Here is a 13111-nt window from a genome sequence, read left to right on the forward strand (position 1 = left end):
TCTACGTAACCTTACTATGCCTGCTGTGACATTCACGAGGATTATTGTGATTCTTGGACAATCGTGTGCCTGTGCTGGACTTGCAGGAAGACAAACGGCGTCGGAACGTATATATATATATACGTGCTGCCAAGTGTGCATGCCCAGAGCGCAGTGTGAACCGAGAGTGAATGTGTCATTGTGTGGAAGTTTTGCTTGATTGATTTATTCATGATTTAATTTGCCTTTTGGTTCAATAGAAAAATCTGTGTACGTTATACTTTGTATTTTGTGGTGTGATTCGCCCGAGTGCGAGACCCCCATCCCCGAACGCCTCTGTGGGTAGAATTGTATAATTGTGTGAGTAACGTGAGTGTGTAGATGAGAATGTGTAGATGAGAATGTGAAAGTTGCTTTGGACCCAGACACACACAGCAGACTTCAACGCAACAGCTAAGTTTCAGCCTGACAAAGAAATTCGAGTGACACAGCTAAGGGCTGTACTTGTTATTTCTCTATTAAAACAAATGTTTCAAGATCTTTTGGCCAATAAAAAATAAATTGTCTGTTTCTAATAACATGGGTAAACAAAATAGGGTAGGTAGGTAGGGATTTTTAATTTTTTTTGCCAGGATAGAATTCTTCAAAATAACTAAATGACACAAAGAGACAAGACTCGCAATAGATAAATTTATTAAAAAAAAAAGTAAAAAATGTGACAAAGAATATAAAATGATTGTTTTACCTGGTCTGGAATCTTCAGTAGTAATTGCATAAAAAAAGTCTGATATATATATATATATATATATCAATTATCATGTTAACTTTTTCTTAAAATGGGTGCGCTAAATCCTAGTCTGTTTGTTTTTAATGGACTAAGCAATCCTTGGACTGACAGAAAATATGTATTTTAAAAATGTCCAGTTGCAAATTACTTATTTTTCTAATTGGAAGAGAATATACACTCTTTTGTGTTCAAATGGGTAGGGGGCGGGGGTAGTAAAAGGATCACAGTTCAAGATTGTGCGCGACAAGAGGTGTGTTTCTTTTAACTGTGATAAAGAGCGACAACTCAACTTGGTATCTAACACTATTTCTGAACACTGTAACCACATTAGCACTTTTATTTTTTTTTCTGTCTTCCAAGCTTTAAATTCAGCTAATAAAATGAGTTAAAAAGTGTTTTTTTCTGAATTCAACAGTTAAATTACTATGTTGGATGTTCTATTTTGCTTCCCTATTTCTGTTCTGAAGTTTTTGATCATCTGACTACCTTGCTTTTCTATTTGGAAGACAATATGCACTCTTTTCTGAAAAATGGGTAGGGGGTGGGGGAAGTAAAAGCATCACAGTTCAAGATTTTGCGCGACAAGAGGTGTGTTTCTTTTAACTGTGATGAAGAGGGATAACTAAACTTGGTATCTAACACTATTTCTGAACACTGTAACCACTTTAGCACTTTTAATTTATTTTTTTCTGTCATCCAAGTTTTGAATTCAGCTTACAAAATGAGTAAACAAGTGTGTTTTTTCTGAATTCAACAGTTAAATAACTCTGTTGGGTGTTCTTTTTTGCTTCCCTATTTCTGTTCTGAAGTTTTTGATCATCTGATTACCTTGCCTTTCTATTTGGAAGATAATATGCACTCTTTTCTGAAGAATGGGTAAGGGGGTAGGGGTAGTAAAAGCATCACAGTTCAAAATTTTGCGCGACAAGAGGTGCGTTTCTTTTAACTGTGATGAAGAGGTATAACTCAACTTGGTATCTAACACTATTTCTGAACACTGTAACCACTTTAGCACTTTTAATTTATTTTTTTCTGTCATCCAAGCTTTAAATTCAGCTTATAAAATGAGTAAACAAGTGGGTTTTTTTCTGAATTCAACAGCTAAATCACTCTGTTCGGTGTTCTTTTTTGCTTTCCTATTTCTGTTCTGAAGTTTTTGATCATCTGATTACCTTGCCTTTCTATTTGGAAGATAATATGCACTCTTTTCTGAAGAATGGGTAGGGGGTAGGGGTAGTAACAGCATCACAGTTCAAGATTTTGCGCGACAAGAGGTGCGTTTCTTTTAACTGTGATGAAGAGGGATAACTCAACTTGGTATCTAACACTATTTCTGAACACTGTAACCAGTTTTGCACTTTTAATTTATTTATTTCTGTCTTCCAAGCTTTAAATTTAGCTAATAAAATGAGTAAAAAAGTGTGTTTTTTCTGAATTCACCAGTTAAATCACTATGTTGCATGTTCTATTTTGCTTCCCTATTTTTGTTCTGAAGTTTTGATCCTCTGACTACCTTGCTTGTCTATTTGGAAGATAATATGCACTCTTTTCTGAAAAATGAGTAGGGGGTGGGGGTAGTAAAAGCATCACAGTTCAAAATTTTGCGCGACAAGAGGTGTATTTCTCTTAAAATTTGTGAAGAGGGATAACTCAACTTGTTATTTAACACTATTTCTGAACACTGTAACCACTTTAACACTTTTAATTTATGTTTGACTGTGTTCCATGCTTCAAATTGGGCTTCAAAAATGGATACATAAGGGTTTTTTTCCAAATTCACCTGTAAAATCACTATGTTTGATGTTCTATTTTGCTTCCCTATTTCTCTTCTTCAGTTTCTGATCATCCGATTGTTTTTTTGTTAACATATTCACAATACAATATCACAATTTCTTCAGTAGGGTTTGCGTGAAAAAATCTCATACCTATGCTCAAACTTCAGTCGCTATCTCAAAATTTTGCGCGACAAGCTCTATTCATTTTGTTTTTTCCTGATAAACAAAACACTGAACTAACATAAAAACAAACCTTTAAAACTGCCTAACCACTTTGAAATATGGCCTCAGGTGTGAACTCCAGCCTTAATGTGTAATTGTGTTTTCAGCGTAGCAATAGGGCCCGATATTTAGACGAGACAAGTATAATGCCGACGAGTCGAAGACGAGTCGCATTATACTTGTTCGAGTCTAAATATCGGACCCTATTGCTACGATGAAAACACAATAGCGTTTATTTAGCTATTCTGACATTAAATTCTGTGTTAAAATCATGTTTGTGTCAGCAACAAGTACCAGAATGGTCCATGTCGTTGATTACAGACGACGGTTCCCTTTCCGCATGAAGCCACGGAAATAACCGAACATTGAAAAACCCACGGACATGTATTACGGAGAAAGCTCGAGATAACCGGATATTTAGCATTACGTCAATATGCTAGGAATCATATGACGTCATGAAGTATCATGCTTGCCTACGTAGATTGTATGTTCGAAAGTCTGACTTCTGTTGGGAATTCGCGTGGTGAATAATAATAATAATAACAACGGGCATTTATAAAGCGCCTTATCAGAAGTTCAAAGCGCGTGACAACAATACATGTATACAAAAATCATACAATCACTGTCAGATTCAAGCGTTAGTATTACCTGACTGTGTTTTGAATAAGGTCAATACCTTATTGTTTAGATTTTTGTGGCGAAAAAGAGATTGTAATCGGAAGGCCTTTGAAAAGGTGAAAAGAAGCGTTGTATGTTTTGAAATTGAAAAAGGTGGTTTAAAAATGATCGATATTAGGCAAATGCAAATCTCTTTTTTATTACAATGGGTTTCACAACTTACTACATCAAATGAAAATGATAATTGGAATTTCACTCCAAAGATGATGTATTTGCGTTTTGGAAAACATTTTGAATGTTTCTTATCGAATGTAAACAGTGCAAGATTTAAAGGGTTAGACCTAGTGAAATCACACTTTTGGAAAGCAGTATTAAAATATTGGCTGGATAATAACCATTACGATCGTGGGACAATCGGGCCGATTTTATTATGGAATAATGCATGCATAACGTATAGTGGCAAAGTTTTATTTTTTGAGAGTTGGATACAACGAGGTGTATTGGTATTAACTGACATTGTACGTTCGGGAGATATATTATCATATCAAGATATATGTGATTTGATTGGATATTCGCCAAACCGAATTCTTGAATATAATGTTGTAAAAGCTGCTGTGTCATTATTTATGAGGAAAAATGCTGTAAATATGACTGATGATGTTTGTATTACCTCACCACTGTTTAACGGCAAAAATGTGTTAAGTGCCAGCAAATACAGGAAAGAGATTATTAATATGAAAACAGATGTACCATGTTCCGGAGGATTTTGGAAGAGAAAGTTTAATGTAGAAATTGATGAACGATCCTGGATAGTTGCCTATCAGTCAACACAAGAGACTAGATTAAGAGTTTTACACTGGAAAATTATGCACAACATTTATCCGACCAACATTCTCCTGTGTAAAATGAAAGTAACGGAAACTAATAAATGTAATTACTGCTGTGATGTAACTGATTTCATTGAACACTTCTTTTTTGAATGCCCGGTTGTATACAAATTCTGGAAGTTTATTGAAGAATTTATTTTTCGTACTTTAGAAATTAAGATTATTTTGAATGTTAGTGATGTTTTATTTGGTATGCATTTTGTAATGGTGAGAAAGGCAACTATGTATAAATTGAACCACATTATCTTAATCGGAAAGATGTGCGTTAGTATATATAAAAAAACAAATTCGTTTTTACCGTTGGAAAGTATTTTTAATAGGCAGTTACAGATAAGAAGCATTTTTGTGTGAGTGTTCGAAGAACAAAACGTTAAAAAAGTTAGCTTGCTGTTCTCGATAAGTTGTATTTAATTCATTGTATGAGATATTGTTAATTGTTGTTATTTATGTGAATAAAATTGTTTGAAAAAAAAAAGAAAAAAAAAACTGTCAGATTCAAACAACACATCATGCACATCTCACATTCCCAGACTCTATACTAAGGAACTATCCGTAATGTTGTTGGAACAAGTGAGTTTTCAAATTGGACTTAAAAGATGAAATGGATGGAGAGTGACGTAATTGAAAGGGGAGTGAATTCCATAACTGAGGTCCATAATACGAAAACGTGCGGAAGCCATGAGCCTTGCGTTTAAAGCGACCTTGACGGAGAAGTCGAGCATCATCAGAAGAACGAAGGGTGCGAGAGGGAGTGTAGAGGGAGACCAGTTCAGAAAGATAGGCAGGTGCCGATTCAGAGATGATATTGTAGCAGAAGCAGGCAGCTTTATACCTAATACGTTCAGATACAGGAAGCCAGTGAAGTTCTTTCATGAGAGGAGTGCAGGGTTGTCGATGCTGTGCTCTGAAAATGAGACGTGCAGCAGAGTGTTGTACTTTTTGCAAGGGTTGGAGAGTGGAGTCAGGGCAGCCTATGAGAAGGGAGTTGCAGTAATCTAATCTGGACAGAATGCAGGATGTAACGAGAGTTTTAGTGGCGTCAACAGTGAGACATTTTCTTATGGAACCTATTCTTCTGATCTCAAAGTAACATGTCTGACAGACTTTTTTGATGTGTTGTTTCATTGAAAGGTGGGAGTCCATGATGAACCCAAGATTCCTAGCACTATCAGAGAGAGAAATGTCACTAGAACCTACTGTGATGGAGGCTGGAAGGGAAGTGGTCGAAGAGGAAGCTCCAGAGAAAAGAAGAAATTCAGTCTTGACATCATTTAACTTGAGCATATTGTTTGTCATCCATGATTTAATATCTGAAGTGCAGTTTTGGAGAGTGTGCGTCACCGCTTGGATTTCTGTAGGCTTGCATGCTTGTTGGAGTTGTGTGTCGTCTGCAAAGAGGTAGTGATTGACTGCGTGTTGCTTGATGACGGCAGAGAGAGGAGTGGTGTATAGTACAAATAAAACTGGGCCTAGAACTGATCCCTGGGGAACGCCGAAACAGAGAGGAGATGGAGGAGATGAGAGATTATTGACAGACACATACTGACTACGGCCCTGTAGATATGAACTGAACCAGTGAAGAGCGGTAGAGTGAACGCCAAAAACAGATTCGAGACAAGAGAGCAGAACAGAGTGATCGATCGTATCGAACGCAGCTGAGTTATCCAAGAGAAGCAGAACTGATAGGTCATCATTATCCAGAGCAGAAAGAATGTCATTCACAACACGAAGCAAAACAGTCTCGGTGCTGTGGCCAGCCCTATACGCTGACTGAAGAGGGTTGCAGAGGTTGTTGGTTTCAAGGTGGGAGAGAAGCTGACTATAAGCACTACTTTTTCCAGAATTTTAGAAATGAATGGCAAGTTGGAAACAAACCTATAGTTTTTCAACTGATTTTTATCCAGAGATGGTTTCTTGATCAAAGGTTTAACTACTGCAGTTTTCAAGTCCATTGGCACAGTGCCAGAAGTGAGAGAAGAGTTGATTATGTTGGTTATGATGGGAAGAAAAAGGTCAAGGTTTTCATAAAGCAAGTTGGTGGGGATGGGGTCTAGCTCACAAGACTTTGGCACTGTGTTCTTCAAGATCTTCAAAACAAACTGCTCAGATACAGGAGTGAAGCTATCCAACAAAGAACCAGAGAATTGTGAAGACTGCGGTAAATCTGTAGATGATAAGAGAACAAGGATTGTCTCAGAAGAAACGACTAAATGTTTCAGACCGGTAACTTCATTTCAACATTGCACAATACAATGGACATTCCATGTGACATGAGAGTTTGCTGATTTTGTGTTAAATATTGGAGAGATCGTCTCCGACTCGTCGGCATTATACTTGTCTCGTCTAAATATCGGGCCCTATTGCTACGATGAAAACACAATAGCTGTTAATATTTTTGAATTTAGGAGAAATTGAGGAATACGATTCAATCATTTTTGAATATGTTAGTGAAAACTCGATTTTAATGACAACTTTAATGAGCAAACTAATGAACTCATTGTTAACGCTGCCAAGCTGAAATTCAATCCCATAGTCCGGACTTCATCGAAGATTGCTTGACCAAATTTTCAATCAATGTGATTGAAAAATGAGGGCGTGACAATGCTGCCTTAGCTTTCACAAAAAGCCGGATATGACGTCATTAAAGACAGTTATCGAAAAAATGAAAAAAAACGTCTCGGGATATCATACACAGGAAAACTCTCATGTGAAATTTCGTGAAGATCGGTCCTGTAGTTTTCTCTCAATCGCTCTACACACACGCACACACACACACACACACGCGTGCGCGCGCACACTCACACACACACACACACAGACACACACACACACACACACACACACACACACACACACACACACACACACACATACACCACGACCCTCGTCTCGACTGCCCGACTATGTTAAAACATTTAGTCAAAACTTGACTAAATGTAAAAATGCAGATAATTAATTGTCAGAACGAGTAGACGATATTACAGGAAGGTTTTATGTCCTCAACATTTTGCTTGTGTTATTTTCGTTTTGTTGTGTAAAACGTTATGTAGTTTGAAAGCTGAGCTCATGAAATATATTTCTTTAGAAACAACAGCAGCACAAAGAAGAAGATGCAGGTAATTGTTGAGGTTGAAAGTTTTACACGCAGTTCTAATTAAATAAATATAGAAATGAATAAACGAATGAATGAATAAATAAATGAAATAATGAATAAATGAATGAATCAAACAATCTATCAATCAAGCAAGCAATCAAGCAATCAACAAGCAATCAATCAAGAAATCTACCAAAATTGGAAGGTGTACACACGGAATTAGTACATACTTTTTTTCATGAAAAGTGTGGCAATTATTGAGCAACTTAATCCTGTAGTTTCATAATAGGTCGGTTTTTTTTCTCTCTCAAACACAGTCTTTGTTCTTGTTTCAGCACTTTCCTGTGGTCCGAGTACGCGTGTACTCTTAGTCTGGTACCAAAATGGCCGCGGGCAGCTCTCCGCTAGTTATAACGAAGTCCTCCCTAGTCTGTCTCTGTTCGGAACGCAAACTCTGGTAAGGGGCTTCGCTCACATGTGTAACTTCAGCAGAACCGACGACGCACTGCAGTTTATCCCAGCCCGCAACACGTTGCATGAAAGGAAAACGGCCAAGTACTCGTCATAATCCCTATCGCGGCATAAATAGTAGGCAGTGCGTCGTCTGTGCCGCTGAAACTGCGCAAGTATATTCTGCCCATAAGGGGGCTCCGCTCACATTATGTAACTTCAGCAGGACCGACGACGCATTGCAGTTTATCCCAGCCCGCTACACGCTGCAGCTGCATGAAAGGAAAACAGGCCAAGTATTCTCCATAATCCCTATCGCGGCATAAATAATAAGGCTGTGCGTCGTCTGTGCCGCTGAAACTGCGCAGGTATATTCTGCCCGTTACGGCCCCTGGTAACGGGTGGCTTCTATAGAAACATCTTGTGTGCAGCGACTCCGCCTCTCCCAATCCCCCCCCCCCCCCCCCCCCCGCCGTTCTTCCTGCCGTTCCTCCACCACCACCACCACCACCACCACCACAACACAAACTCTCCTTTTATCCTCTCCCCGCCATCCGTTTTATTTCTAAATTTCTAGCGTACTTTTCTGCCACTGCCAGCCTAACAAAATCTTCGTTTCGGACTTTGATAGACGAACTCCGGAAATAACTTTGTCGGGTATGTTTGGGTTGTGAAAGACAGACTGACAGATAGGGTTTTACGTCCTCACAGGCAGTAGTATCTGTTAGGGACATTAATTGAACACGTTAAGAGAGGAGGGAAAGTGGGGGGAAAGGGGGGATGACGGGGTAGGGCCGAAACACACACACACACACATACACACACACACACACACACACACACACACACACACACATACACACACTGCACACACACACACACACACACACACACACACATCCATACACACACACATTGATACACACACACACATTCACACACATATATTCACACACACACATTCACACACACACATACACACACACACACACACAGACACACACACACACACACACACACACACACACACACACATAGCTTGTATGCAAACTGTCCACACGTGCTCCTAGTCCACGTGTTCCAGACACACTCCTCGCTAGTGACTGGCCTATAATGTCACGTGGAAAGTTTGCCTCGACTGAGTATTTGCTTTTTCACAACCCATACAAACCCGACAGAGTTATTTCCGAACATCGTCTATTGATATAAATACCCTGAAACAGTGGATCAATTATTATGACGGCTTACTTAAATCAAAATGATTTTCAGTATGTGTCAAAATGGAAATCTCCTCTTGACCTATGGACATAAAATTATTATAGGGAGGCATGCTGGGTATTTTTGTGTTTTTATAACCCACCGAACTCTGACATGGATTACAGGATCTTTTCCGTGCCCACTTGGTCTTGTGCTTGCGTGTACACACGAAAGGAGTTAAGTCACTAGCAGGTCTGCGCATAAGTTGACCTGTGAGATCGGACAAATCTCCACTCTTAACCCACCAGGCGGCAGCGACTGGGATTCGAACTCACGACCTCCCGATTAGGAGGCCGATGTCTTACCACCACGCCACTGCGCCCGTTAAAGTGTGTAACCCAAGCATTTTCCCAGTGGTACTTTGCAGAAAATCTTATTTCGTTTGTAAAATTCATGGCCTTTTGTTAATTGACCCCCCCCCCCCCCACCCCCCGAAGTCTTTTTACCGAAAACTCAGTGCTAAAGCGTTGTGCAGCGAGCTTCATGAAGTAGACTTCGCCCAGTTTATATCAGGATTTACACAATGGTAATGGCTCGTACGACATTAAATCCAGGTCGGACAGTGTGGAATAATATGAATAACGGTTCTATTTTGATACGAATAAAATGCGTACAAGCGCTGATGTGACCTATACGTACAATCTGTACTGTTCGTTCTGCTAACACCACAGATTATGGGTGTGCATGCATATATTCTAGTAGTGTCTAAAGGCCGAATTGTGTCGTAAGAACCAAAAACAACGATTGACTGTTTACACGGGTCTACTTTCGTGCGACTGCCCTGTTTATTTTGCAGAGGGAATAATGGATGACGTGTCTGCATAGAGCTTCCGGAAATGTAGATCGTAGAATCGTGGCTTGGATTCACGACTTTGCTGCCAACCAGCAGTCGGTCTCTGTCCCTGTCTATCTGTTGTACGCCTGCATCTCTCCCCCACCCCCTCACTCTCTCTGTCTATGTATGTCTGTTTTTCTGTCTGTTTTTCTGTCTGTTTGTCTGTCTGTCTGTCTGTCTCTGTCTGTCTGTCGGTCTGTCGGTCTTTCGGTCTCTCTCTCTGTCTCTCTCTCTCTCTCTCTCTCTCTCTCTCTCTCTCTCTCTCTCTCTCTCTCTCTCTCTCTCTCTCTCTCTCTCTCTCTCTCTCTCTCTCTCTCCCTCCCTCCCTTTCGTTTCTTCCAATATGCATGTGTGTCCGAGTCTGTGTATGCATGTGCGTGTCCCATCCTTCCCCCTCAAATGACTTTTTTTGTTAAGGATGCAAAAAACGTATAATAATTATGCTTGCCAAGGGCAACATTTTATGTGTTCGTTGGCACAACAAAGCAAGGTTGTGGGTTTGAAACAGTGAATGCAACATTGTTTTCTTTAAATTTAATAAGTTAAACAAGAACGAACAAGGAAAGTTAAAAAGAGAGTAGGAATCGATATTAAAACTAACAAATGGACTAATTCAAGTATGGCAGCGGTTCGTGTCAGTGATATCCATTTTCTCCAACTGGTTTGTCCACTAGACACAGCTGGTAAGTTAGAAAGAAACGAGCGTCAAGTTTTCATCTAGTATCCAGAAAATAGAAAGTACGATTCAGCACAATTTATTTAGAGCAGATAGACTGCCTTAACATTTCAAGGAGAAGTTAGAAAGTAACGAGTCGAGTTTTTGTCAGTTTAGCAGACAATGAGAAGTACAATTCAGCACAATTCAAAAGAGATTGCTAATACCCCGGTCACACAGAGACGCCGCTTCTACTCCGTTGTAAAATTGTCGGAGAGCGTAGCCAATCGTAGGCCAAACGTGGGAGGAACTCCATGAGCGTAGTTTGATCGGGGTGGGATCTGCTTGGTCGCGAACCTGCACGCTCTCCCTACGCTCTTTTTGAACTGCCCAAACAAGCGTAGCCGGGTTTGGGCGCTCATGAGGATCCTGCCACGTTTGGCCCACGATTGGCCACGCTCTCGGACACTTTTCCGTCGTAGCAGAAGCGGCGTCTATATTATGTGACTAGGGTATTAGTGCCATGTGCTGGATTTTGACGGCGATATGCCCCGATTTGATAACTTTTTCAGATCGGCGTGATCGGCATAGTCGTGGTAAGGACGCAGCGCTGTGTGACCGGGCCCTTACGTTCCAAATAAAGATGAACACGTCAGACGGTTCATTTACGTTCTGTTCACAGTGGATTCCCAATTTCAAGATCTCCCAAAATATTAGAAAATCGGGTCTCAAGAGCGAGGGAGTCTTATAATGGGGATACTTTAACAGAGGTAATGAACAGAAAGTCTGACAAAACAAGGTCTTAACAAGTCGCATGAAGCGAAATTACTACATTTAGTCAATCTGTCGAACTCACAGAATGAAATTAACAGACTGCATTTTCCCCCTCACCAAAACATTGCAGCTGTGTCTTCACAGCCATTCGCCATTCGTTTGCGAAGTCACCTAGTACTAATATTTGTATTCCTCTTTTTGCATATGTTTCAGATCATCAATATCAAGTTCAAGGGATCCAACTGATTGTTCGATGCGTGTGTATAGCTGTACTTCCTCGCGAATAAGGTAATATGTGACCCTCCACCACGAAATGAGTCGCATGTCACCTCGCGCGGTTCTGCGCTAGGCTTAATATAAGTCCGGGGAGTGTATGGTAACAGTGTGAGGGTCGCCTTAGTCACAGGCTTATAACTCAAACAGTTTTCGCTCTTTTCTAAAACGGTTTTCACCACTGGATAGAGCATAAAAAAAACTCTTTAGGAAAATGTAAAAATATGAAAATCATGCAAAGGTGACATGCGACTCATTTCGTGGTGGAGGGTCACATATGTTGTTTCTGTGGGCCTTTCAGTGTGTATGTCAAGTCAGTGTTGTCATCCTTTCTGTTGGTCTGTCTGTCTCTTTGCTTGTTAGTCTCAGTTCGTTTGTCGTTTATTTCTCTCTTATTTGTTCGTGGGTAATTCGCCCATTACTCTGTGTCTGTCCGCAAGCGTCATGTCTGTCTGTCTGTCTGTCTGTCTGTCAGTCAGTCTACGTGTCTATTTATATAACTTTCTGTTTATCTCTGTTACGGTTTTTGAGAATTCAACAATATAAATTAGTGTCTGTACACCCATCTGTCTACCCCCATATTTTCCTTCTGAACTCCATTTTGTTATAATGATTATGTGTTTTCCGCACTTCTTTGTTATTCATTTCTTTGGACAGTTCTTAAAGGTGGTCGTCTACATTTTTGCTTTTTTTCAATAATCTTATGGTTAGATTTCGCTAAAAAGTTATGTTAGATGATGAATGAACCATGGGGAAAAAGTTATAGAAAAAAAATATGTAAAAAAAAGATTTTATTTTTGGTTAGCGTGACTCACGCTTCCAATATTTTGTTTTCTGTTTGCTGAGAACATGTGCTTTGCCTAAAAATACTGACCAATCAAATTCATGTCACTATGCTTATAGCCACGCCCAAACAAGTGCAGCAACAGTTTGACACTGGAGCGCTGTCCACGCTTTTTTTTAAACGCACGAAATGCACGGGATTTGAGAGGAGTTTTGTGCTTGGCATTTTCCAAATAAGGATATCGTACTATGAGTACTACGCTGGAATACTACAATGAATTTTCAAACGGCTACACTGGCTTCGTCTTTCCTGATCGAAAGGGGGTGTATTGTTGATATTTGTAGATAATAGACTCTGCATTTTAATGGTCAAATGGCGATTTCGGTATAAAAATGTAGACAAGGACCTTTAAACTTTGAAAAACTTTTATGTGCATTAAATTCTCTGGAAGAAACTTAATAAACAAGAATTACACGCCCACCACCGCAACCTATCACGCTGTTATCCTTACTGGTGAGTGTGTGTGTGTGTGTGTGTGTGTGTGTGTGTGTGTGTGTGTGTGTGTGTGTGTGTGTATGCGCGCGCGCGATTGTGTGTCTGTGTGTATGTGGGATTGTCAGTGCTTGAGATGTTTTAACAAAATATTAACGTGGGCTTTAATATGCGTGCGCGACAGTGTGTTCTTGCCTAATATTGGTGGCACTTGAATCAGATGCGTAAA

The 13111-nt window shown here is 39.8% G+C and overlaps 2 long non-coding RNA genes across 2 annotated transcripts in view; both read left to right on the forward strand.

Annotated features, from left to right (window-relative positions):
- The window catches only part of LOC138945328 (uncharacterized), a 355816-nt gene that overhangs the window by 115950 nt on the left and 226755 nt on the right, over positions 1 to 13111 (forward strand). The gene's annotated exons all lie outside the window — the stretch shown is intronic.
- LOC138946062 (uncharacterized) overlaps positions 1 to 13111 on the forward strand; it is an 85212-nt gene that overhangs the window by 70737 nt on the left and 1364 nt on the right. The window contains exon 2 of the long non-coding RNA XR_011449186.1: positions 11547 to 11621. This is a non-coding gene — a long non-coding RNA (uncharacterized lncRNA). The remainder of the gene's footprint in view (positions 1 to 11546; positions 11622 to 13111) is intronic.

Source organism: Littorina saxatilis, linkage group LG13 (assembly GCF_037325665.1).
Source record: "Littorina saxatilis isolate snail1 linkage group LG13, US_GU_Lsax_2.0, whole genome shotgun sequence".
NCBI classification, from domain to species: Eukaryota; Metazoa; Mollusca; class Gastropoda; order Littorinimorpha; family Littorinidae; genus Littorina; species Littorina saxatilis.